This window comes from Phalangium opilio, unplaced genomic scaffold (genome assembly GCF_054372755.1).
Source record: "Phalangium opilio isolate 3A_F unplaced genomic scaffold, DU_Popi_V2 ptg000352l_1, whole genome shotgun sequence".
Taxonomy (NCBI): domain Eukaryota; kingdom Metazoa; phylum Arthropoda; class Arachnida; order Opiliones; family Phalangiidae; genus Phalangium; species Phalangium opilio.
In genome coordinates this window covers 9,380,170-9,403,583 of record NW_028324228.1, presented here as the reverse complement: position 1 = coordinate 9,403,583, position 23,414 = coordinate 9,380,170, and the positions used below count along the sequence as shown (strand labels likewise).

Here is a 23,414-nt window from a genome sequence, read left to right as displayed (position 1 = left end):
CACAATACCTGACGACCATTTAATTTCTGAGCTTCCTTGGCTCGAAGTCTAGCGCGTTCGGATGTTAACCAAAAGGTTGGTGGTTCGAGCCCACCCGGGAGCGGTGTTGTGAAATTACACAGGTAACGTAAAAATCCAAAGTTTTTCCACAATACCTGACGAACATTTAATCTTTGGGCTTCCGTTGCGCAATGGTTAACGCCGTCGGCTGTTAACCGAAAGGTTGGTGGTTCGAGCCCACCCGGTAGCGGTGTTGTGAAATCTCACAGGTAACGTAAAAATCCAAAGTTTTTCCACAATACCTGACGAACATTTAATCTTTGGGCTTCCGTTGCGCAATGGTTAACGCCGTAGGCTGTTAACCGAAAGGTTGGTGGTTCGAGCCCATCCGGGAGCTGTGTTGTGAGGTCTTAGATGTAACGTAAAATTCAGAGTTTTTTAAAAATAACTGACGAACATTTAATTTTTGGGCTTCCGTGGCGCAAAGGTTAGCGCGTTCAGCTGTTATTCAAAAGGTTTGTGGTTCGAGCCCATCCGGGAGCGGTGTTTTGAAGTCTCGGATGTGACGTAAAAAGTCAAAGTTTTTCCACATACCTGACGACCATTTAATTTCTGAGCTTCCGTGGCGCAATGGTTAGCGCGTTCGGCTGTTAACCGAAAGGTTGGTGGTTCGAGCCCATCCGGGAGCGGTGTTGTGAGGTCTCAGATGTGACTCAAAAAGTCAAAGTTTTTCCACAATACCTGACGACCATTTCATTTCTGAGCTTCCGTGGCGCAATGGTTAGCGCGTTCGGCTGTTAACCGAAAGGTTGGTGGTTCGAGCCCATCCGTGAGCGGTGTTGTGAGGTCTCAGATGTGACGTAAAAAGTCAAAGTTTTTCCACAATACCTGACGAACATTTAATTTTTGGGCTTCCGTGAAGCAACGGTTAGCGCGTTCGGCTGTTAACCGAAAGGTTGGTGGTTCGAGCCCACCCGGGAGCGGTGTTGTGAAATCTCACATGTAACCTAAAAATCCAAAGTTTTTCCACAATACCTGACGAACATTTAATCTTTGGGCTTCCGTTGCGCAATGGTTAACGCCGTCGGCTGTTAACCGAAAGGTTGGTGGTTCGAGCCCATCCGGGAGCTGTGTTGTGAGGTCTTAGATGTAACGTAAAATAAAGAGTTTTTTAAAAATAACTGACGAACATTTAATTTTTGGTCTTCCGTGGCGCAATGGTTAGAGCGTTCAGATGTTATTCAAAAGGTTTGTGGTTCGAGCCCATCCGGGAGCGGTGTTGTGAAGTCTCAGATGTGACGTAAAAAGTCAAAGTTTTTCCACAATACCTGACGAACATTTAATCTTTGGGCTTCCGTGGCGCAATGGTTAGCGCGTTCGGCTGTTAACCGAAAGGTTTGTGGTTCGAGCCCATCCGGGAGCGGTGTTGTGAGGTCTTAGATGTAACGTAAAATTCAGAGTTTTTTAAAAATAACTGACGAACATTTAATTTTTGGTCTTCCGTGGCGCAATGGTTAGCGCCGTCGGCTGTTAACCGAAAGGTTGGTGGTTCGAGCCCATCCGGGAGCTGTGTTGTGAGGTCTTAGATGTAACGTAAAATTCAGAGTTTTTTAAAAATAACTGACGAACATTTAATTTTTGGTCTTCCGTGGCGCAATGGTTAGAGCGTTCAGATGTTATTCAAAAGGTTTGTGGTTCGAGCCCATCCGGGAGCGGTGTTGTGAAGTCTCAGATGTGACGTAAAAAGTCAAAGTTTTTCCACAATACCTGACGAACATTTAATCTTTGGGCTTCCGTGGCGCAATGGTTAGCGCGTTCGGCTGTTAACCGAAAGGTTTGTGGTTCGAGCCCATCCTGGAGCGGTGTTGTGAGGTCTTAGATGTAACGTAAAATTCAGAGTTTTTTAAAAATAACTGACGAACATTTAATTTTTGGTCTTCCGTGGCGCAATGGTTAGAGCGTTCAGCTGTTATTCAAAAGGTTTGTGGTTCGAGCCCATCCGGGAGCGGTGTTGTGAAGTCTCAGATGTGACGCAAAAAGTCAAAGTTTTTCCACAATACCTGACGAACATTTAATCTTTGGGCTTCCGTGGCGCAATGGTTAGGGCGTTCGGCTGTTAACCGAAAGGTTGGTGGTTCGAGCCCACCCGGGAGCGGTGTTGTGAGATCTGACATGTAACGTAAAAATCCAGAGTTTTTTAAAAAAGACCTGACGAACATTTTATCTTTGGGCTTCCGTTGCACAATGGTTAACGCCGTCGGCTGTTAACCGAAAGGTTGGTGGTTCGAGCCCATCCGTGAGCGGTGTTGTGAGGTCTCAGATGTGACGTAAAAAGTCAAAGTTTTTCCACAATACCTGACGAACATTTAATTTTTGGGCTTCCGTGAAGCAACGGTTAGCGCGTTCGGCTGTTAACCGAAAGGTTGGTGGTTCGAGCCCACCCGGGAGCGGTGTTGTGAAATCTCACATGTAACCTAAAAATCCAAAGTTTTTCCACAATACCTGACGAACATTTAATCTTTGGGCTTCCGTTGCGCAATGGTTAACGCCTTCGGCTGTTAACCGAAAGGTTGGTGGTTCGAGCCCATCCGGGAGCTGTGTTGTGAGGTCTTAGATGTAACGTAAAATAAAGAGTTTTTTAAAAATAACTGACGAACATTTAATTTTTGGTCTTCCGTGGCGCAATGGTTAGAGCGTTCAGATGTTATTCAAAAGGTTTGTGGTTCGAGCCCATCCGGGAGCGGTGTTGTGAAGTCTCAGATGTGACGTAAAAAGTCAAAGTTTTTCCACAATACCTGACGAACATTTAATCTTTGGGCTTCCGTGGCGCAATGGTTAGCGCGTTCGGCTGTTAACCGAAAGGTTTGTGGTTCGAGCCCATCCGGGAGCGGTGTTGTGAGGTCTTAGATGTAACGTAAAATTCAGAGTTTTTTAAAAATAACTGACGAACATTTAATTTTTGGTCTTCCGTGGCGCAATGGTTAGCGCCGTCGGCTGTTAACCGAAAGGTTGGTGGTTCGAGCCCATCCGGGAGCTGTGTTGTGAGGTCTTAGATGTAACGTAAAATTCAGAGTTTTTTAAAAATAACTGACGAACATTTAATTTTTGGTCTTCCGTGGCGCAATGGTTAGAGCGTTCAGATGTTATTCAAAAGGTTTGTGGTTCGAGCCCATCCGGGAGCGGTGTTGTGAAGTCTCAGATGTGACGTAAAAAGTCAAAGTTTTTCCACAATACCTGACGAACATTTAATCTTTGGGCTTCCGTGGCGCAATGGTTAGCGCGTTCGGCTGTTAACCGAAAGGTTTGTGGTTCGAGCCCATCCTGGAGCGGTGTTGTGAGGTCTTAGATGTAACGTAAAATTCAGAGTTTTTTAAAAATAACTGACGAACATTTAATTTTTGGTCTTCCGTGGCGCAATGGTTAGAGCGTTCAGCTGTTATTCAAAAGGTTTGTGGTTCGAGCCCATCCGGGAGCGGTGTTGTGAAGTCTCAGATGTGACGCAAAAAGTCAAAGTTTTTCCACAATACCTGACGAACATTTAATCTTTGGGCTTCCGTGGCGCAATGGTTAGGGCGTTCGGCTGTTAACCGAAAGGTTGGTGGTTCGAGCCCACCCGGGAGCGGTGTTGTGAGATCTGACATGTAACGTAAAAATCCAGAGTTTTTTAAAAAAGACCTGACGAACATTTTATCTTTGGGCTTCCGTTGCACAATGGTTAACGCCGTCGGCTGTTAACCGAAAGGTTGGTGGTTCGAGCCCATCCGTGAGCGGTGTTGTGAGGTCTCAGATGTGACGTAAAAAGTCAAAGTTTTTCCACAATACCTGACGAACATTTAATTTTTGGGCTTCCGTGAAGCAACGGTTAGCGCGTTCGGCTGTTAACCGAAAGGTTGGTGGTTCGAGCCCACCCGGGAGCGGTGTTGTGAAATCTCACATGTAACCTAAAAATCCAAAGTTTTTCCACAATACCTGACGAACATTTAATCTTTGGGCTTCCGTTGCGCAATGGTTAACGCCTTCGGCTGTTAACCGAAAGGTTGGTGGTTCGAGCCCATCCGGGAGCTGTGTTGTGAGGTCTTAGATGTAACGTAAAATAAAGAGTTTTTTAAAAATAACTGACGAACATTTAATTTTTGGTCTTCCGTGGCGCAATGGTTAGAGCGTTCAGATGTTATTCAAAAGGTTTGTGGTTCGAGCCCATCCGGGAGCGGTGTTGTGAAGTCTCAGATGTGACGTAAAAAGTCAAAGTTTTTCCACAATACCTGACGAACATTTAATCTTTGGGCTTCCGTGGCGCAATGGTTAGCGCGTTCGGCTGTTAACCGAAAGGTTTGTGGTTCGAGCCCATCCGGGAGCGGTGTTGTGAGGTCTTAGATGTAACGTAAAATTCAGAGTTTTTTAAAAATAACTGACGAACATTTAATTTTTGGTCTTCCGTGGCGCAATGGTTAGCGCCGTCGGCTGTTAACCGAAAGGTTGGTGGTTCGAGCCCATCCGGGAGCTGTGTTGTGAGGTCTTAGATGTAACGTAAAATTCAGAGTTTTTTAAAAATAACTGACGAACATTTAATTTTTGGTCTTCCGTGGCGCAATGGTTAGAGCGTTCAGATGTTATTCAAAAGGTTTGTGGTTCGAGCCCATCCGGGAGCGGTGTTGTGAAGTCTCAGATGTGACGTAAAAAGTCAAAGTTTTTCCACAATACCTGACGAACATTTAATCTTTGGGCTTCCGTGGCGCAATGGTTAGCGCGTTCGGCTGTTAACCGAAAGGTTTGTGGTTCGAGCCCATCCTGGAGCGGTGTTGTGAGGTCTTAGATGTAACGTAAAATTCAGAGTTTTTTAAAAATAACTGACGAACATTTAATTTTTGGTCTTCCGTGGCGCAATGGTTAGAGCGTTCAGCTGTTATTCAAAAGGTTTGTGGTTCGAGCCCATCCGGGAGCGGTGTTGTGAAGTCTCAGATGTGACGCAAAAAGTCAAAGTTTTTCCACAATACCTGACGAACATTTAATCTTTGGGCTTCCGTGGCGCAATGGTTAGGGCGTTCGGCTGTTAACCGAAAGGTTGGTGGTTCGAGCCCACCCGGGAGCGGTGTTGTGAGATCTGACATGTAACGTAAAAATCCAGAGTTTTTTAAAAAAGACCTGACGAACATTTTATCTTTGGGCTTCCGTTGCACAATGGTTAACGCCGTCGGCTGTTAACCGAAAGGTTGGTGGTTCGAGCCCATCCGGGAGCGGTGTTGTGAGATCTCACATGTAACGTAAAAATCCAGAGTTTTTTAAAAATACCTGACGAACATTTAATCTTTGGGCTTCCGTTGCACAATGGTTAACGCCGTCGGCTGTTAACCGAAAGGTTGGTGGTTCGAGCCCATCCGGGAGCGGTGTTGTGAAATCTCACATGTAACGTAAAAATCCAAAGTTTTTCCACAATACCTGACGAACATTTAATCGTTGGGCTTCCGTTGCGCAATGGTTAACGCTGTCGGCTGTTAACCGAAAGGTTGGTGGTTCGTGCCCATCCGGGAGCGGTGTTGTGAGGTCTTAGATGTAACGTAAAATTCAGAGTTTTTTAAAAATACCTGACGAACATTTAATCTTAGGGCTTCCGTGGCGCAATGGTTAGCGCGTTCGGCTGTTAACCGAAAGGTTGGTGGTTCGAGCCCATCCGTGAGCGGTGTTGTGAGGTCTCAGATGTGACGTAAAAAGTCAAAGTGTTTCCACAATACCCGACGACCATTTAATTTTTGGGCTTCCGTGGCGCAATGGTTAGCGCGGTCGGCTGTTAACCGAAAGGTTGGTGGTTCGAGCCCATCCGTGAGCGGTGTTGTGAGGTCTCAGATGTGACGTAAAAAGTCAAAGTTTTTCCACAATACCTGACGACCATTTAATTTCTGAGCTTCCTTGGCTCGAAGTCTAGCGCGTTCGGATGTTAACCAAAAGGTTGGTGGTTCGAGCCCACCCGGGAGCGGTGTTGTGAAATCTCACATGTAACCTAAAAATCCAAAGTTTTTCCACAATACCTGACGAACATTTAATCTTTGGGCTTCCGTTGCGCAATGGTTAACGCCGTCGGCTGTTATCCGAAAGGTTGGTGGTTCGAGCCCATCCGGGAGCTGTGTTGTGAGGTCTTAGATGTAACGTAAAATTCAGAGTTTTTTAAAAATATCTGACGAACATTTAATTTTTGGGCTTCCGTGGCGCAATGGTTAGCGCGTTCAGCTGTTATTCAAAAGGTTTGTGGTTCGAGCCCATCCGGGAGCGGTGTTTTGAAGTCTCGGATGTGACGTAAAAAGTCAGAGTTTTTCCACAATACCTGACGACCATTTCATTTCTGAGCTTCCTTGGCTCGAAGGTTAGCGCGTTCGGATGTTAACCAAAAGGTTGGTGGTTCGAGCCCACCCAGCTGCCGTGTTGTGAAGTCTCAAATGTTACGTAAAAACCCAAAATTTTTCCAGAATACCTGACGACCGTTTAATTTTCGAGCTTCCGTGGCGCAATGGTTAGCGCTTTCGGCTGTTAACCGAAAGGTTGGTGGTTCGAGCCCACCCGGGAGCGGTGTTGTGAGATCTCAAACGTAATGTCAAATGCCAAAGTTTTTCCACAATACCTGACGACCATTTCATTTCTGAGCTTCCGTGGCGCAATGGTTAGCGCGTTCGGCTGTTAACCGAAAGGTTGGTGGTTCGAGCCCATCCGTGAGCGGTGTTGTGAGGTCTCAGATGTGACGTAAAAAGTCAAAGTTTTTCCACAATACCTGACGAACATTTAATTTTTGGGCTTCCGTGAAGCAACGGTTAGCGCGTTCGGCTGTTAACCGAAAGGTTGGTGGTTCGAGCCCACCCGGGAGCGGTGTTGTGAAATCTCACATGTAACCTAAAAATCCAAAGTTTTTCCACAATACCTGACGAACATTTAATCTTTGGGCTTCCGTTGCGCAATGGTTAACGCCGTAGGCTGTTAACCGAAAGGTTGGTGGTTCGAGCCCATCCGGGAGCTGTGTTGTGAGGTCTTAGATGTAACGTAAAATTCAGAGTTTTTTAAAAATAACTGACGAACATTTAATTTTTGGTCTTCCGTGGCGCAAAGGTTAGCGCGTTCAGCTGTTATTCAAAAGGTTTGTGGTTCGAGCCCATCCGGGAGCGGTGTTTTGAAGTCTCGGATGTGACGTAAAAAGTCAAAGTTTTTCCACATACCTGACGACCATTTAATTTCTGAGCTTCCGTGGCGCAATGGTTAGCGCGTTCGGCTGTTAACCGAAAGGTTGGTGGTTCGAGCCCATCCGGGAGCGGTGTTGTGAGGTCTCAGATGTGACGTAAAAAGTCAAAGTTTTTCCACAATACCTGACGACCATTTCATTTCTGAGCTTCCGTGGCGCAATGGTTAGCGCGTTCGGCTGTTAACCGAAAGGTTGGTGGTTCGAGCCCATCCGTGAGCGGTGTTGTGAGGTCTCAGATGTGACGTAAAAAGTCAAAGTTTTTCCACAATACCTGACGAACATTTAATTTTTGGGCTTCCGTGAAGCAACGGTTAGCGCGTTCGGCTGTTAACCGAAAGGTTGGTGGTTCGAGCCCACCCGGGAGCGGTGTTGTGAAATCTCACATGTAACCTAAAAATCCAAAGTTTTTCCACAATACCTGACGAACATTTAATCTTTGGGCTTCCGTTGCGCAATGGTTAACGCCGTCGGCTGTTAACCGAAAGGTTGGTGGTTCGAGCCCATCCGGGAGCTGTGTTGTGAGGTCTTAGATGTAACGTAAAATAAAGAGTTTTTTAAAAATAACTGACGAACATTTAATTTTTGGTCTTCCGTGGCGCAATGGTTAGAGCGTTCAGATGTTATTCAAAAGGTTTGTGGTTCGAGCCCATCCGGGAGCGGTGTTGTGAAGTCTCAGATGTGACGTAAAAAGTCAAAGTTTTTCCACAATACCTGACGAACATTTAATCTTTGGGCTTCCGTGGCGCAATGGTTAGCGCGTTCGGCTGTTAACCGAAAGGTTTGTGGTTCGAGCCCATCCTGGAGCGGTGTTGTGAGGTCTTAGATGTAACGTAAAATTCAGAGTTTTTTAAAAATAACTGACGAACATTTAATTTTTGGTCTTCCGTGGCGCAATGGTTAGAGCGTTCAGCTGTTATTCAAAAGGTTTGTGGTTCGAGCCCATCCGGGAGCGGTGTTGTGAAGTCTCAGATGTGACGCAAAAAGTCAAAGTTTTTCCACAATACCTGACGAACATTTAATCTTTGGGCTTCCGTTGCGCAATGGTTAACGCCGTCGGCTGTTATCCGAAAGGTTGGTGGTTCGAGCCCATCCGGGAGCTGTGTTGTGAGGTCTTAGATGTAACGTATAATTCAGAGTTTTTTAAAAATATCTGACGAACATTTAATTTTTGGGCTTCCGTGGCGCAATGGTTAGCGCGTTCAGCTGTTATTCAAAAGGTTTGTGGTTCGAGCCCATCCTGGAGCGGTGTTTTGAAGTCTCGGATGTGACGTAAAAAGTCATAGTTTTTCCACAATACCTGACGACCATTTCATTTCTGAGCTTCCTTGGCTCGAAGGTTAGCGCGTTCGGATGTTAACCAAAAGGTTGGTGGTTCGAGCCCACCCAGCTGCCGTGTTGTGAAGTCTCAAATGTTACGTAAAAAGCCAAAATTTTTCCAGAATACCTGACGACCGTTTAATTTTCGAGCTTCCGTGGCGCAATGGTTAGCGCTTTCGGCTGTTATTCGAAAGGTTGGTGGTTCGAGCCCACCCGGGAGCGGTGTTGTGAGATCTCAAACGTAATGTCAAATGCCAAAGTTTTTCCACAATACCTGACGACCATTTCATTTCTGAGCTTCCGTGGCGCAATGGTTAGCGCGTTCGGCTGTTAACCGAAAGGTTGGTGGTTCGAGCCCATCCGTGAGCGGTGTTGTGAGGTCTCAGATGTGACGTAAAAAGTCAAAGTTTTTCCACAATACCTGACGAACATTTAATTTTTGGGCCTCCGTGAAGCAACGGTTAGCGCGTTCGGCTGTTAACCGAAAGGTTGGTGGTTCGAGCCCACCCGGGAGCGGTGTTGTGAAATCTCACATGTAACCTAAAAATCCAAAGTTTTTCCACAATACCTGACGAACATTTAATCTTTGGGCTTCCGTTGCGCAATGGTTAACGCCGTCGGCTGTTATCCGAAAGGTTGGTGGTTCGAGCCCATCCGGGAGCTGTGTTGTGAGGTCTTAGATGTAACGTAAAATTCAGAGTTTTTTAAAAATATCTGACGAACATTTAATTTTTGGGCTTCCGTGGCGCAATGGTTAGCGCGTTCAGCTGTTATTCAAAAGGTTTGTGGTTCGAGCCCATCCGGGAGCGGTGTTTTGAAGTCTCGGATGTGACGTAAAAAGTCAGAGTTTTTCCACAATACCTGACGACCATTTCATTTCTGAGCTTCCTTGGCTCGAAGGTTAGCGCGTTCGGATGTTAACCAAAAGGTTGGTGGTTCGAGCCCACCCAGCTGCCGTGTTGTGAAGTCTCAAATGTTACGTAAAAAGCCAAAATTTTTCCAGAATACCTGACGACCGTTTAATTTTCGAGCTTCCGTGGCGCAATGGTTAGCGCTTTCGGCTGTTAACCGAAAGGTTGGTGGTTCGAGCCCACCCGGGAGCGGTGTTGTGAGATCTCAAACGTAATGTCAAATGCCAAAGTTTTTCCACAATACCTGACGACCATTTCATTTCTGAGCTTCCGTGGCGCAATGGTTAGCGCGTTCGGCTGTTAACCGAAAGGTTGGTGGTTCGAGCCCACCCGGGAGCGGTGTTGTGAGATCTCAAACGTAATGTCAAATGCCAAAGTTTTTCCACAATACCTGACGAACATTTAATCTTTGGGCTTCCGTGGCGCAATGGTTAGCGCGTTCGGCTGTTAACTGAAAGGTTGGTGGTTCGAGACCATCCGGGAGCGGTGTTTTGAGGTCTCAGATGTGACGTAAAAAGTCAAAGTTTTTCCACAATACCTGACGACCATTTAATTTTTGAGCTTCCGTGGCGCAATGGTTAGCGCGTTTCGCTGTTAACCGAAAGGTTGGTGGTTCGAGCCCATCCGGGAGCGGTGTTGTGAGGTCTCAGATGTGACGTAAAATTTCAAAGTTTTTCCACAATACCTGACGAACATTTAATCTTTGGGCTTCCGTTGCGCAATGGTTAACGCCGTCGGCTGTTAACCGAAAGGTTGGTGGTTCGAGCCCATCCGGGAGCGGTGTTGTGAGGTCTTAGATGTAGCGTAAAATTCAGAGTTTTTTAAAAATACCTGACGAACATTTAATCTTTGGGCTTCTGTGGCGCAACGGTTAGCGCGTTCGGCAGTTAACCGAAAGGTTGATGGTTCGAGCCCACCCGGGAGCGGTGTTGTGAGCTCTCACATGTAACGTAAAAAGCCAAAGTGTTTCCACAATACCCGACGACCATTTAGTTTTTGGGCTTCCGTGGCGCAATGGTTAGCGCGTTCGGCTGATAACCGAAAGGTTGGTGGTTCGAGCCCATCCGTGAGCGGTGTTGTGAGGTCTCAGATGTGACGTAAAAAGTCAAAGTTTTTCCACAATACCTGACGAACATTTAATTTTTGGGCTTCCGAGGCGCATTGGTTAGCGCGTTCGGCTGTTAACCGAAAGGTTGGTGGTTCGAGCCCACCCGGGAGCGGTGTTGTGAAATCTCAGATGTGACGTAAAAAGTCAAAGCTTTTCCACAATACCTGACGAACATTTAATTTTTGGCTTCCGTGGCTCAATGGTTAGCGCGTTCGGCTGTTAACTAATAGGTTGGTGGTTCGAGCCCACCCGGGAGCGGAGTTGTGAAATCTCACAGGTATCGTAAAAATCCAAAGTTTTTCCACAATACCTGACGAACATTTAATCTTTGGGCTTCCGTTGCGCAATGGTTAACGCCGTCGGCTGTTAACCGAAAGGTTGGTGGTTCGAGCCCATCCGGGAGCGGTGTTGTGAGGTCTTAGATGTAACGTAAAATTCAGAGTTTTTTAAAAATAACTGACGAACATTTAATTTTTGGGCTTCCGTGGCGCAATGGTTAGAGCGTTCAGCTGTTATTCAAAAGGTTGGTGGTTCGAGACCATCCGGAAGTGGTGTTGTGAGGTCTCAGATGTGACGTAAAAAGTCAAAGTTTTTCCACATACCTGACGACCATTTAATTTCTGAGCTTCCGTGGCGCAATGGTTAGCGCGTTCGGCTGTTAACCGAAAGGGTGGTGGTTCTAGCCCATCCGGGAGCGGTGTTGTGAGGTCTCAGATGTGACGTAAAATTTCAAAGTTTTTCCACAATACCTGACGAACATTTAATCTTTGGGCTTCCGTTGCGCAATGGTTAACGCCGTCGGCTGTTAACCGAAAGGTTGGTGGTTCGTGCCCATCCGGGAGCGGTGTTGTGAGGTCTTAGATGTAACGTAAAATTCAGAGTTTTTTAAAAATACCTGACGAACATTTAATCTTAGGGCTTCCGTGGCGCAATGGTTAGCGCGTTCGGCTGTTAACCGAAAGGTTGGTGGTTCGAGCCCATCCGTGAGCGGTGTTGTGAGGTCTCAGATGTGACGTAAAAAGTCAAAGTGTTTCCACAATACCCGACGACCATTTAATTTTTGGGCTTCCGTGGCGCAATGGTTAGCGCGGTCGGCTGTTAACCGAAAGGTTGGTGGTTCGAGCCCATCCGTGAGCGGTGTTGTGAGGTCTCAGATGTGACGTAAAAAGTCAAAGTTTTTCCACAATACCTGACGACCATTTAATTTCTGAGCTTCCTTGGCTCGAAGTCTAGCGCGTTCGGATGTTAACCAAAAGGTTGGTGGTTCGAGCCCACCCGGGAGCGGTGTTGTGAAATCTCACATGTAACCTAAAAATCCAAAGTTTTTCCACAATACCTGACGAACATTTAATCTTTGGGCTTCCGTTGCGCAATGGTTAACGCCGTCGGCTGTTATCCGAAAGGTTGGTGGTTCGAGCCCATCCGGGAGCTGTGTTGTGAGGTCTTAGATGTAACGTAAAATTCAGAGTTTTTTAAAAATATCTGACGAACATTTAATTTTTGGGCTTCCGTGGCGCAATGGTTAGCGCGTTCAGCTGTTATTCAAAAGGTTTGTGGTTCGAGCCCATCCGGGAGCGGTGTTTTGAAGTCTCGGATGTGACGTAAAAAGTCAGAGTTTTTCCACAATACCTGACGACCATTTCATTTCTGAGCTTCCTTGGCTCGAAGGTTAGCGCGTTCGGATGTTAACCAAAAGGTTGGTGGTTCGAGCCCACCCAGCTGCCGTGTTGTGAAGTCTCAAATGTTACGTAAAAACCCAAAATTTTTCCAGAATACCTGACGACCGTTTAATTTTCGAGCTTCCGTGGCGCAATGGTTAGCGCTTTCGGCTGTTAACCGAAAGGTTGGTGGTTCGAGCCCACCCGGGAGCGGTGTTGTGAGATCTCAAACGTAATGTCAAATGCCAAAGTTTTTCCACAATACCTGACGACCATTTCATTTCTGAGCTTCCGTGGCGCAATGGTTAGCGCGTTCGGCTGTTAACCGAAAGGTTGGTGGTTCGAGCCCATCCGTGAGCGGTGTTGTGAGGTCTCAGATGTGACGTAAAAAGTCAAAGTTTTTCCACAATACCTGACGAACATTTAATTTTTGGGCTTCCGTGAAGCAACGGTTAGCGCGTTCGGCTGTTAACCGAAAGGTTGGTGGTTCGAGCCCACCCGGGAGCGGTGTTGTGAAATCTCACATGTAACCTAAAAATCCAAAGTTTTTCCACAATACCTGACGAACATTTAATCTTTGGGCTTCCGTTGCGCAATGGTTAACGCCGTAGGCTGTTAACCGAAAGGTTGGTGGTTCGAGCCCATCCGGGAGCTGTGTTGTGAGGTCTTAGATGTAACGTAAAATTCAGAGTTTTTTAAAAATAACTGACGAACATTTAATTTTTGGTCTTCCGTGGCGCAAAGGTTAGCGCGTTCAGCTGTTATTCAAAAGGTTTGTGGTTCGAGCCCATCCGGGAGCGGTGTTTTGAAGTCTCGGATGTGACGTAAAAAGTCAAAGTTTTTCCACATACCTGACGACCATTTAATTTCTGAGCTTCCGTGGCGCAATGGTTAGCGCGTTCGGCTGTTAACCGAAAGGTTGGTGGTTCGAGCCCATCCGGGAGCGGTGTTGTGAGGTCTCAGATGTGACGTAAAAAGTCAAAGTTTTTCCACAATACCTGACGACCATTTCATTTCTGAGCTTCCGTGGCGCAATGGTTAGCGCGTTCGGCTGTTAACCGAAAGGTTGGTGGTTCGAGCCCATCCGTGAGCGGTGTTGTGAGGTCTCAGATGTGACGTAAAAAGTCAAAGTTTTTCCACAATACCTGACGAACATTTAATTTTTGGGCTTCCGTGAAGCAACGGTTAGCGCGTTCGGCTGTTAACCGAAAGGTTGGTGGTTCGAGCCCACCCGGGAGCGGTGTTGTGAAATCTCACATGTAACCTAAAAATCCAAAGTTTTTCCACAATACCTGACGAACATTTAATCTTTGGGCTTCCGTTGCGCAATGGTTAACGCCGTCGGCTGTTAACCGAAAGGTTGGTGGTTCGAGCCCATCCGGGAGCTGTGTTGTGAGGTCTTAGATGTAACGTAAAATAAAGAGTTTTTTAAAAATAACTGACGAACATTTAATTTTTGGTCTTCCGTGGCGCAATGGTTAGAGCGTTCAGATGTTATTCAAAAGGTTTGTGGTTCGAGCCCATCCGGGAGCGGTGTTGTGAAGTCTCAGATGTGACGTAAAAAGTCAAAGTTTTTCCACAATACCTGACGAACATTTAATCTTTGGGCTTCCGTGGCGCAATGGTTAGCGCGTTCGGCTGTTAACCGAAAGGTTTGTGGTTCGAGCCCATCCTGGAGCGGTGTTGTGAGGTCTTAGATGTAACGTAAAATTCAGAGTTTTTTAAAAATAACTGACGAACATTTAATTTTTGGTCTTCCGTGGCGCAATGGTTAGAGCGTTCAGCTGTTATTCAAAAGGTTTGTGGTTCGAGCCCATCCGGGAGCGGTGTTGTGAAGTCTCAGATGTGACGCAAAAAGTCAAAGTTTTTCCACAATACCTGACGAACATTTAATCTTTGGGCTTCCGTTGCGCAATGGTTAACGCCGTCGGCTGTTATCCGAAAGGTTGGTGGTTCGAGCCCATCCGGGAGCTGTGTTGTGAGGTCTTAGATGTAACGTAAAATTCAGAGTTTTTTAAAAATATCTGACGAACATTTAATTTTTGGGCTTCCGTGGCGCAATGGTTAGCGCGTTCAGCTGTTATTCAAAAGGTTTGTGGTTCGAGCCCATCCTGGAGCGGTGTTTTGAAGTCTCGGATGTGACGTAAAAAGTCATAGTTTTTCCACAATACCTGACGACCATTTCATTTCTGAGCTTCCTTGGCTCGAAGGTTAGCGCGTTCGGATGTTAACCAAAAGGTTGGTGGTTCGAGCCCACCCAGCTGCCGTGTTGTGAAGTCTCAAATGTTACGTAAAAAGCCAAAATTTTTCCAGAATACCTGACGACCGTTTAATTTTCGAGCTTCCGTGGCGCAATGGTTAGCGCTTTCGGCTGTTATTCGAAAGGTTGGTGGTTCGAGCCCACCCGGGAGCGGTGTTGTGAGATCTCAAACGTAATGTCAAATGCCAAAGTTTTTCCACAATACCTGACGACCATTTCATTTCTGAGCTTCCGTGGCGCAATGGTTAGCGCGTTCGGCTGTTAACCGAAAGGTTGGTGGTTCGAGCCCATCCGTGAGCGGTGTTGTGAGGTCTCAGATGTGACGTAAAAAGTCAAAGTTTTTCCACAATACCTGACGAACATTTAATTTTTGGGCTTCCGTGAAGCAACGGTTAGCGCGTTCGGCTGTTAACCGAAAGGTTGGTGGTTCGAGCCCACCCGGGAGCGGTGTTGTGAAATCTCACATGTAACCTAAAAATCCAAAGTTTTTCCACAATACCTGACGAACATTTAATCTTTGGGCTTCCGTTGCGCAATGGTTAACGCCGTCGGCTGTTATCCGAAAGGTTGGTGGTTCGAGCCCATCCGGGAGCTGTGTTGTGAGGTCTTAGATGTAACGTAAAATTCAGAGTTTTTTAAAAATATCTGACGAACATTTAATTTTTGGGCTTCCGTGGCGCAATGGTTAGCGCGTTCAGCTGTTATTCAAAAGGTTTGTGGTTCGAGCCCATCCGGGAGCGGTGTTTTGAAGTCTCGGATGTGACGTAAAAAGTCAGAGTTTTTCCACAATACCTGACGACCATTTCATTTCTGAGCTTCCTTGGCTCGAAGGTTAGCGCGTTCGGATGTTAACCAAAAGGTTGGTGGTTCGAGCCCACCCAGCTGCCGTGTTGTGAAGTCTCAAATGTTACGTAAAAAGCCAAAATTTTTCCAGAATACCTGACGACCGTTTAATTTTCGAGCTTCCGTGGCGCAATGGTTAGCGCTTTCGGCTGTTAACCGAAAGGTTGGTGGTTCGAGCCCACCCGGGAGCGGTGTTGTGAGATCTCAAACGTAATGTCAAATGCCAAAGTTTTTCCACAATACCTGACGACCATTTCATTTCTGAGCTTCCGTGGCGCAATGGTTAGCGCGTTCGGCTGTTAACCGAAAGGTTGGTGGTTCGAGCCCACCCGGGAGCGGTGTTGTGAGATCTCAAACGTAATGTCAAATGCCAAAGTTTTTCCACAATACCTGACGAACATTTAATCTTTGGGCTTCCGTGGCGCAATGGTTAGCGCGTTCGGCTGTTAACTGAAAGGTTGGTGGTTCGAGACCATCCGGGAGCGGTGTTTTGAGGTCTCAGATGTGACGTAAAAAGTCAAAGTTTTTCCACAATACCTGACGACCATTTAATTTTTGAGCTTCCGTGGCGCAATGGTTAGCGCGTTTCGCTGTTAACCGAAAGGTTGGTGGTTCGAGCCCATCCGGGAGCGGTGTTGTGAGGTCTCAGATGTGACGTAAAATTTCAAAGTTTTTCCACAATACCTGACGAACATTTAATCTTTGGGCTTCCGTTGCGCAATGGTTAACGCCGTCGGCTGTTAACCGAAAGGTTGGTGGTTCGAGCCCATCCGGGAGCGGTGTTGTGAGGTCTTAGATGTAGCGTAAAATTCAGAGTTTTTTAAAAATACCTGACGAACATTTAATCTTTGGGCTTCTGTGGCGCAACGGTTAGCGCGTTCGGCAGTTAACCGAAAGGTTGATGGTTCGAGCCCACCCGGGAGCGGTGTTGTGAGCTCTCACATGTAACGTAAAAAGCCAAAGTGTTTCCACAATACCCGACGACCATTTAGTTTTTGGGCTTCCGTGGCGCAATGGTTAGCGCGTTCGGCTGATAACCGAAAGGTTGGTGGTTCGAGCCCATCCGTGAGCGGTGTTGTGAGGTCTCAGATGTGACGTAAAAAGTCAAAGTTTTTCCACAATACCTGACGAACATTTAATTTTTGGGCTTCCGAGGCGCATTGGTTAGCGCGTTCGGCTGTTAACCGAAAGGTTGGTGGTTCGAGCCCACCCGGGAGCGGTGTTGTAAAATCTCAGATGTGACGTAAAAAGTCAAAGCTTTTCCACAATACCTGACGAACATTTAATTTTTGGCTTCCGTGGCTCAATGGTTAGCGCGTTCGGCTGTTAACTAATAGGTTGGTGGTTCGAGCCCACCCGGGAGCGGAGTTGTGAAATCTCACAGGTATCGTAAAAATCCAAAGTTTTTCCACAATACCTGACGAACATTTAATCTTTGGGCTTCCGTTGCGCAATGGTTAACGCCGTCGGCTGTTAACCGAAAGGTTGGTGGTTCGAGCCCATCCGGGAGCGGTGTTGTGAGGTCTTAGATGTAACGTAAAATTCAGAGTTTTTTAAAAATAACTGACGAACATTTAATTTTTGGGCTTCCGTGGCGCAATGGTTAGAGCGTTCAGCTGTTATTCAAAAGGTTGGTGGTTCGAGACCATCCGGAAGTGGTGTTGTGAGGTCTCAGATGTGACGTAAAAAGTCAAAGTTTTTCCACATACCTGACGACCATTAAATTTCTGAGCTTCCGTGGCGCAATGGTTAGCGCGTTCGGCTGTTAACCGAAAGGGTGGTGGTTCGAGCCCATCCGGGAGCGGTGTTGTGAGGTCTCAGATGTGACGTAAAATTTCAAAGTTTTTCCACAATACCTGACGAACATTTAATCTTTGGGCTTCCGTTGCGCAATGGTTAACGCCGTCGGCTGTTAACCGAAAGGTTGGTGGTTCGAGCCCATCCGGGAGCGGTGTTGTGAGGTCTTAGATGTAGCGTAAAATTCAGAGTTTTTTAAAAATACCTGACGAACATTTAATCTTTGGGCTTCTGTGGCGCAACGGTTAGCGCGTTCGGCAGTTAACCGAAAGGTTGATGGTTCGAGCCCACCCGGGAGCGGTGTTGTGAGCTCTCACATGTAACGTAAAAAGCCAAAGTGTTTCCACAATACCCGACGACCATTTAGTTTTTGGGCTTCCGTGGCGCAATGGTTAGCGCGTTCGGCTGATAACCGAAAGGTTGGTGGTTCGAGCCCATCCGTGAGCGGTGTTGTGAGGTCTCAGATGTGACGTAAAAAGTCAAAGTTTTTCCACAATACCTGACGAACATTTAATTTTTGGGCTTCCGTGGCGCATTGGTTAGCGCGTTTGGCTGTTAACCGAAAGGTTGGTGGTTCGAGCCCACCCGGGAGCGGTGTTGTGAAATCTCAGATGTGACGTAAAAAGTCAAAGCTTTTCCACAATACCTGACGAACATTTAATCTTTGGGCTTCCGTTGCGCAATGGTTAACGCCGTCGGCTGTTATCCGAAAGGTTGGTGTTTCGAGCCCATCCGGGAGCTGTGTTGTGAGGTCTTAGATGTAACGTAAAATTCAGAGTTTTTTAAAAGTATCTGACGAACATTTAATTTTTGGGCTTCCGTGGCGCAATGGTTAGCGCGTTCAGCTGTTATTCAAAAGGTTTGTGGTTCGAGCCCATCCGGGAGCGGTGTTTTGAAGTCTCGGATGTGACGTAAAAAGTCAGAGTTTTTCCACAATACCTGACGACCATTTCATTTCTGAGCTTCCTTGGCTCGAAGGTTAGCGCGTTCGGATGTTAACCAAAAGGTTGGTGGTTCGAGCCCACCCAGCTGCCGTGTTGTGAAGTCTCAAATGTTACGTAAAAAGCCAAAGTTTTTCCAGAATACCTGACGACCGTTTAATTTTCGAGCTTCCGTGGCGCAATGGTTAGCGCTTTCGGCTGTTAACCGAAAGGTTGGTGGTTCGAGCCCACCCGGGAGCGGTGTTGTGAGATCTCAGATGTGACGTAAAAAGTCAAAGTTTTTCCACAATACCTGACGAACATTTAATTTTTGGGCTTCCGAGGCGCATTGGTTAGCGCGTTCGGCTGTTAACCGAAAGGTTGGTGGTTCGAGCCCACCCGGGAGCGGTGTTGTGAAATCTCAGATGTGACGTAAAAAGTCAAAGCTTTTCCACAATACCTGACGAACATTTAATTTTTGGCTTCCGTGGCTCAATGGTTAGCGCGTTCGGCTGTTAACTAATAGGTTGGTGGTTCGAGCCCACCCGGGAGCGGAGTTGTGAAATCTCACAGGTATCGTAAAAATCCAAAGTTTTTCCACAATACCTGACGAACATTTAATCTTTGGGCTTCCGTTGCGCAATGGTTAACGCCGTCGGCTGTTAACCGAAAGGTTGGTGGTTCGAGCCCATCCGGGAGCGGTGTTGTGAGGTCTTAGATGTAACGTAAAATTCAGAGTTTTTTAAAAATAACTGACGAACATTTAATTTTTGGGCTTCCGTGGCGCAATGGTTAGAGCGTTCAGCTGTTATTCAAAAGGTTGGTGGTTCGAGACCATCCGGAAGTGGTGTTGTGAGGTCTCAGATGTGACGTAAAAAGTCAAAGTTTTTCCACATACCTGACGACCATTTAATTTCTGAGCTTCCGTGGCGCAATGGTTAGCGCGTTCGGCTGTTAACTAATAGGTTGGTGGTTCGAGCCCACCCGGGAGCGGAGTTGTGAATTCTCACAGGTATCGTAAAAATCCAAAGTTTTTCCACAATACCTGACGAACATTTAATCTTTGGGCTTCCGTTGCGCAATGGTTAACGCCGTCGGCTGTTAACCGAAAGGTTGGTGGTTCGAGCCCATCCGGGAGCGGTGTTGTGAGGTCTTAGATGTAACGTAAAATTCAGAGTTTTTTAAAAATAACTGACGAACATTTAATTTTTGGGCTTCCGTGGCGCAATGGTTAGAGCGTTCAGCTGTTATTCAAAAGGTTGGTGGTTCGAGACCATCCGGAAGTGGTGTTGTGAGGTCTCAGATGTGACGTAAAAAGTCAAAGTTTTTCCACATACCTGACGACCATTTAATTTCTGAGCTTCCGTGGCGCAATGGTTAGCGCGTTCGGCTGTTAACCGAAAGGGTGGTGGTTCGAGCCCATCCGGGAGCGGTGTTGTGAGGTCTCAGATGTGACGTAAAAAGTCAAAGTTTTTCCACAATACCTGACGACCATTTCATTTCTGAGCTTCCGTGGCGCAATGGTTAGCGCGTTCGGCTGTTAACCGAAAGGTTGGTGGTTCGAGCCCATCCGTGAGCGGTGTTGTGAGGTCTCAGATGTGACGTAAAAAGTCAAAGTTTTTCCACAATACCTGACGAACATTTAATTTCTGAGCTTCCGTGGCGCAATGGTTAGCGCGTTCGGCTGTTAACCGAAAGGTTGGTGGTTCGAGCCCATCCGTGAGCGGTGTTGTGAGGTCTCAGATGTGACGTAAAAAGTCAAAGTTTTTCCACAATACCTGACGAACATTTAATCTTTGGGCTTCCGTTGCGCAATGGTTAACGCCGTCGGCTGTTATCCGAAAGGTTGGTGGTTCGAGCCCATCCGGGAGCTGTGTTGTGAGGTCTTAGATGTAACGTAAAATTCAGAGTTTTTTAAAAATATCTGACGAACATTTAATTTTTGGGCTTCCGTGGCGCAATGGTTAGCGCGTTCAGCTGTTATTCAAAAGGTTTGTGGTTCGAGCCCATCCGGGAGCGGTGTTTTGAAGTCTCGGATGTGACGTAAAAAGTCAGAGTTTTTCCACAATACCTGACGACCATTTCATTTCTGAGCTTCCTTGGCTCGAAGGTTAGCGCGTTCGGATGTTAACCAAAAGGTTGGTGGTTCGAGCCCACCCAGATGCCGTGTTGTGAAGTCTCAAATGTTACGTAAAAAGCCAAAATTTTTCCAGAATACCTGACGACCGTTTAATTTTCGAGCTTCCGTGGCGCAATGGTTAGCGCTTTCGGCTGTTAACCGAAAGGTTGGTGGTTCGAGCCCACCCGGGAGCGGTGTTGTGAGATCTCAAACGTAATGTCAAATGCCAAAGTTTTTCCACAATACCTGACGACCATTTCATTTCTGAGCTTCCGTGGCGCAATGGTTAGCGCGTTCGGCTGTTAACCGAAAGGTTGGTGGTTCGAGCCCATCCGTGAGCGGTGTTGTGAGGTCTCAGATGTGACGTAAAAAGTCAAAGTTTTTCCACAATACCTGACGAACATTTAATTTTTGGGCTTCCGTGAAGCAACGGTTAGCGCGTTCGGCTGTTAACCGAAAGGTTGGTGGTTCGAGCCCACCCGGGAGCGGTGTTGTGAAATCTCACATGTAACCTAAAAATCCAAAGTTTTTCCACAATACCTGACGAACATTTAATCTTTGGGCTTCCGTTGCGCAATGGTTAACGCCGTCGGCTGTTATCCGAAAGGTTGGTGGTTCGAGCCCATCCGGGAGCTGTGTTGTGAGGTCTTAGATGTAACGTAAAATTCAGAGTTTTTTAAAAATATCTGACGAACATTTAATTTTTGGGCTTCCGTGGCGCAATGGTTAGCGCGTTCAGCTGTTATTCAAAAGGTTTGTGGTTCGAGCCCATCCGGGAGCGGTGTTTTGAAGTCTCGGATGTGACGTAAAAAGTCAGAGTTTTTCCACAATACCTGACGACCATTTCATTTCTGAGCTTCCTTGGCTCGAAGGTTAGCGCGTTCGGATGTTAACCAAAAGGTTGGTGGTTCGAGCCCACCCAGCTGCCGTGTTGTGAAGTCTCAAATGTTACGTAAAAAGCCAAAATTTTTCCAGAATACCTGACGACCGTTTAATTTTCGAGCTTCCGTGGCGCAATGGTTAGCGCTTTCGGCTGTTAACCGAAAGGTTGGTGGTTCGAGCCCACCCGGGAGCGGTGTTGTGAGATCTCAAACGTAATGTCAAATGCCAAAGTTTTTCCACAATACCTGACGAACATTTAATCTTTGGGCTTCCGTGGCGCAATGGTTAGCGCGTTCGGCTGTTAACTGAAAGGTTGGTGGTTCGAGACCATCCGGGAGCGGTGTTTTGAGGTCTCAGATGTGACGTAAAAAGTCAAATTTTTTCCACAATACCTGACGAACATTTAATTTTTGGGCTTCCGTGGCGCATTGGTTAGCGCGTTTGGCTGTTAACCGAAAGGTTGGTGGTTCGAGCCCACCCGGGAGCGGTGTTGTGAAATCTCAGATGTGACGTAAAAAGTCAAAGCTTTTCCACAATACCTGACGAACATTTAATCTTTGGGCTTCCGTTGCGCAATGGTTAACGCCGTCGGCTGTTATCCGAAAGGTTGGTGTTTCGAGCCCATCCGGGAGCTGTGTTGTGAGGTCTTAGATGTAACGTAAAATTCAGAGTTTTTTAAAAGTATCTGACGAACATTTAATTTTTGGGCTTCCGTGGCGCAATGGTTAGCGCGTTCAGCTGTTATTCAAAAGGTTTGTGGTTCGAGCCCATCCGGGAGCGGTGTTTTGAAGTCTCGGATGTGACGTAAAAAGTCAGAGTTTTTCCACAATACCTGACGACCATTTCATTTCTGAGCTTCCTTGGCTCGAAGGTTAGCGCGTTCGGATGTTAACCAAAAGGTTGGTGGTTCGAGCCCACCCAGCTGCCGTGTTGTGAAGTCTCAAATGTTACGTAAAAAGCCAAAGTTTTTCCAGAATACCTGACGACCGTTTAATTTTCGAGCTTCCGTGGCGCAATGGTTAGCGCTTTCGGCTGTTAACCGAAAGGTTGGTGGTTCGAGCCCACCCGGGAGCGGTGTTGTGAGATCTCAGATGTGACGTAAAAAGTCAAAGTTTTTCCACAATACCTGACGAACATTTAATTTTTGGGCTTCCGAGGCGCATTGGTTAGCGCGTTCGGCTGTTAACCGAAAGGTTGGTGGTTCGAGCCCACCCGGGAGCGGTGTTGTGAAATCTCAGATGTGACGTAAAAAGTCAAAGCTTTTCCACAATACCTGACGAACATTTAATTTTTGGCTTCCGTGGCTCAATGGTTAGCGCGTTCGGCTGTTAACTAATAGGTTGGTGGTTCGAGCCCACCCGGGAGCGGAGTTGTGAAATCTCACAGGTATCGTAAAAATCCAAAGTTTTTCCACAATACCTGACGAACATTTAATCTTTGGGCTTCCGTTGCGCAATGGTTAACGCCGTCGGCTGTTAACCGAAAGGTTGGTGGTTCGAGCCCATCCGGGAGCGGTGTTGTGAGGTCTTAGATGTAACGTAAAATTCAGAGTTTTTTAAAAATATCTGACGAACATTTAATTTTTGGGCTTCCGTGGCGCAATGGTTAGCGCGTTCAGCTGTTATTCAAAAGGTTTGTGGTTCGAGCCCATCCGGGAGCGGTGTTTTGAAGTCTCGGATGTGACGTAAAAAGTCAGAGTTTTTCCACAATACCTGACGACCATTTCATTTCTGAGCTTCCTTGGCTCGAAGGTTAGCGCGTTCGGATGTTAACCAAAAGGTTGGTGGTTCGAGCCCACCCAGCTGCCGTGTTGTGAAGTCTCAAATGTTACGTAAAAAGCCAAAATTTTTCCAGAATACCTGACGACCGTTTAATTTTCGAGCTTCCGTGGCGCAATGGTTAGCGCTTTCGGCTGTTAACCGAAAGGTTGGTGGTTCGAGCCCACCCGGGAGCGGTGTTGTGAGATCTCAAACGTAATGTCAAATGCCAAAGTTTTTCCACAATACCTGACGAACATTTAATCTTTGGGCTTCCGTGGCGCAATGGTTAGCGCGTTCGGCTGTTAACTGAAAGGTTGGTGGTTCGAGACCATCCGGGAGCGGTGTTTTGAGGTCTCAGATGTGACGTAAAAAGTCAAATTTTTTCCACAATACCTGACGAACATTTAATTTTTGGGCTTCCGTGGCGCATTGGTTAGCGCGTTTGGCTGTTAACCGAAAGGTTGGTGGTTCGAGCCCACCCGGGAGCGGTGTTGTGAAATCTCAGATGTGACGTAAAAAGTCAAAACTTTTCCACAATACCTGACGAACATTTAATCTTTGGGCTTCCGTTGCGCAATGGTTAACGCCGTCGGCTGTTATCCGAAAGGTTGGTGTTTCGA

At 46.7% G+C, this 23,414-nt stretch overlaps 5 non-coding genes across 5 annotated transcripts; all 5 read left to right on the top strand.

Moving 5' to 3' along the window:
- Window positions 1-9,713: 9,713 nt before the first annotated feature.
- On the top strand, window positions 9,714-9,786 carry TRNAN-GUU (transfer RNA asparagine (anticodon GUU)). Its single transcript has one exon. It is a non-coding gene; the product is annotated as a tRNA-Asn (tRNA).
- A 661-nt stretch (window positions 9,787-10,447) lies between these two features.
- On the top strand, window positions 10,448-10,520 carry TRNAI-GAU (transfer RNA isoleucine (anticodon GAU)). Its single transcript has one exon. It is a non-coding gene; the product is annotated as a tRNA-Ile (tRNA).
- Window positions 10,521-15,581: 5,061 nt separating this feature from the next.
- Window positions 15,582-15,654, top strand: TRNAN-GUU (transfer RNA asparagine (anticodon GUU)). The gene has a single exon. It is a non-coding gene; the product is annotated as a tRNA-Asn (tRNA).
- Window positions 15,655-16,315: 661 nt separating this feature from the next.
- Window positions 16,316-16,388, top strand: TRNAI-GAU (transfer RNA isoleucine (anticodon GAU)). The gene has a single exon. It is a non-coding gene; the product is annotated as a tRNA-Ile (tRNA).
- Window positions 16,389-17,487: 1,099 nt separating this feature from the next.
- On the top strand, window positions 17,488-17,560 carry TRNAI-GAU (transfer RNA isoleucine (anticodon GAU)). Its single transcript has one exon. It is a non-coding gene; the product is annotated as a tRNA-Ile (tRNA).
- Window positions 17,561-23,414: the final 5,854 nt, after the last annotated feature.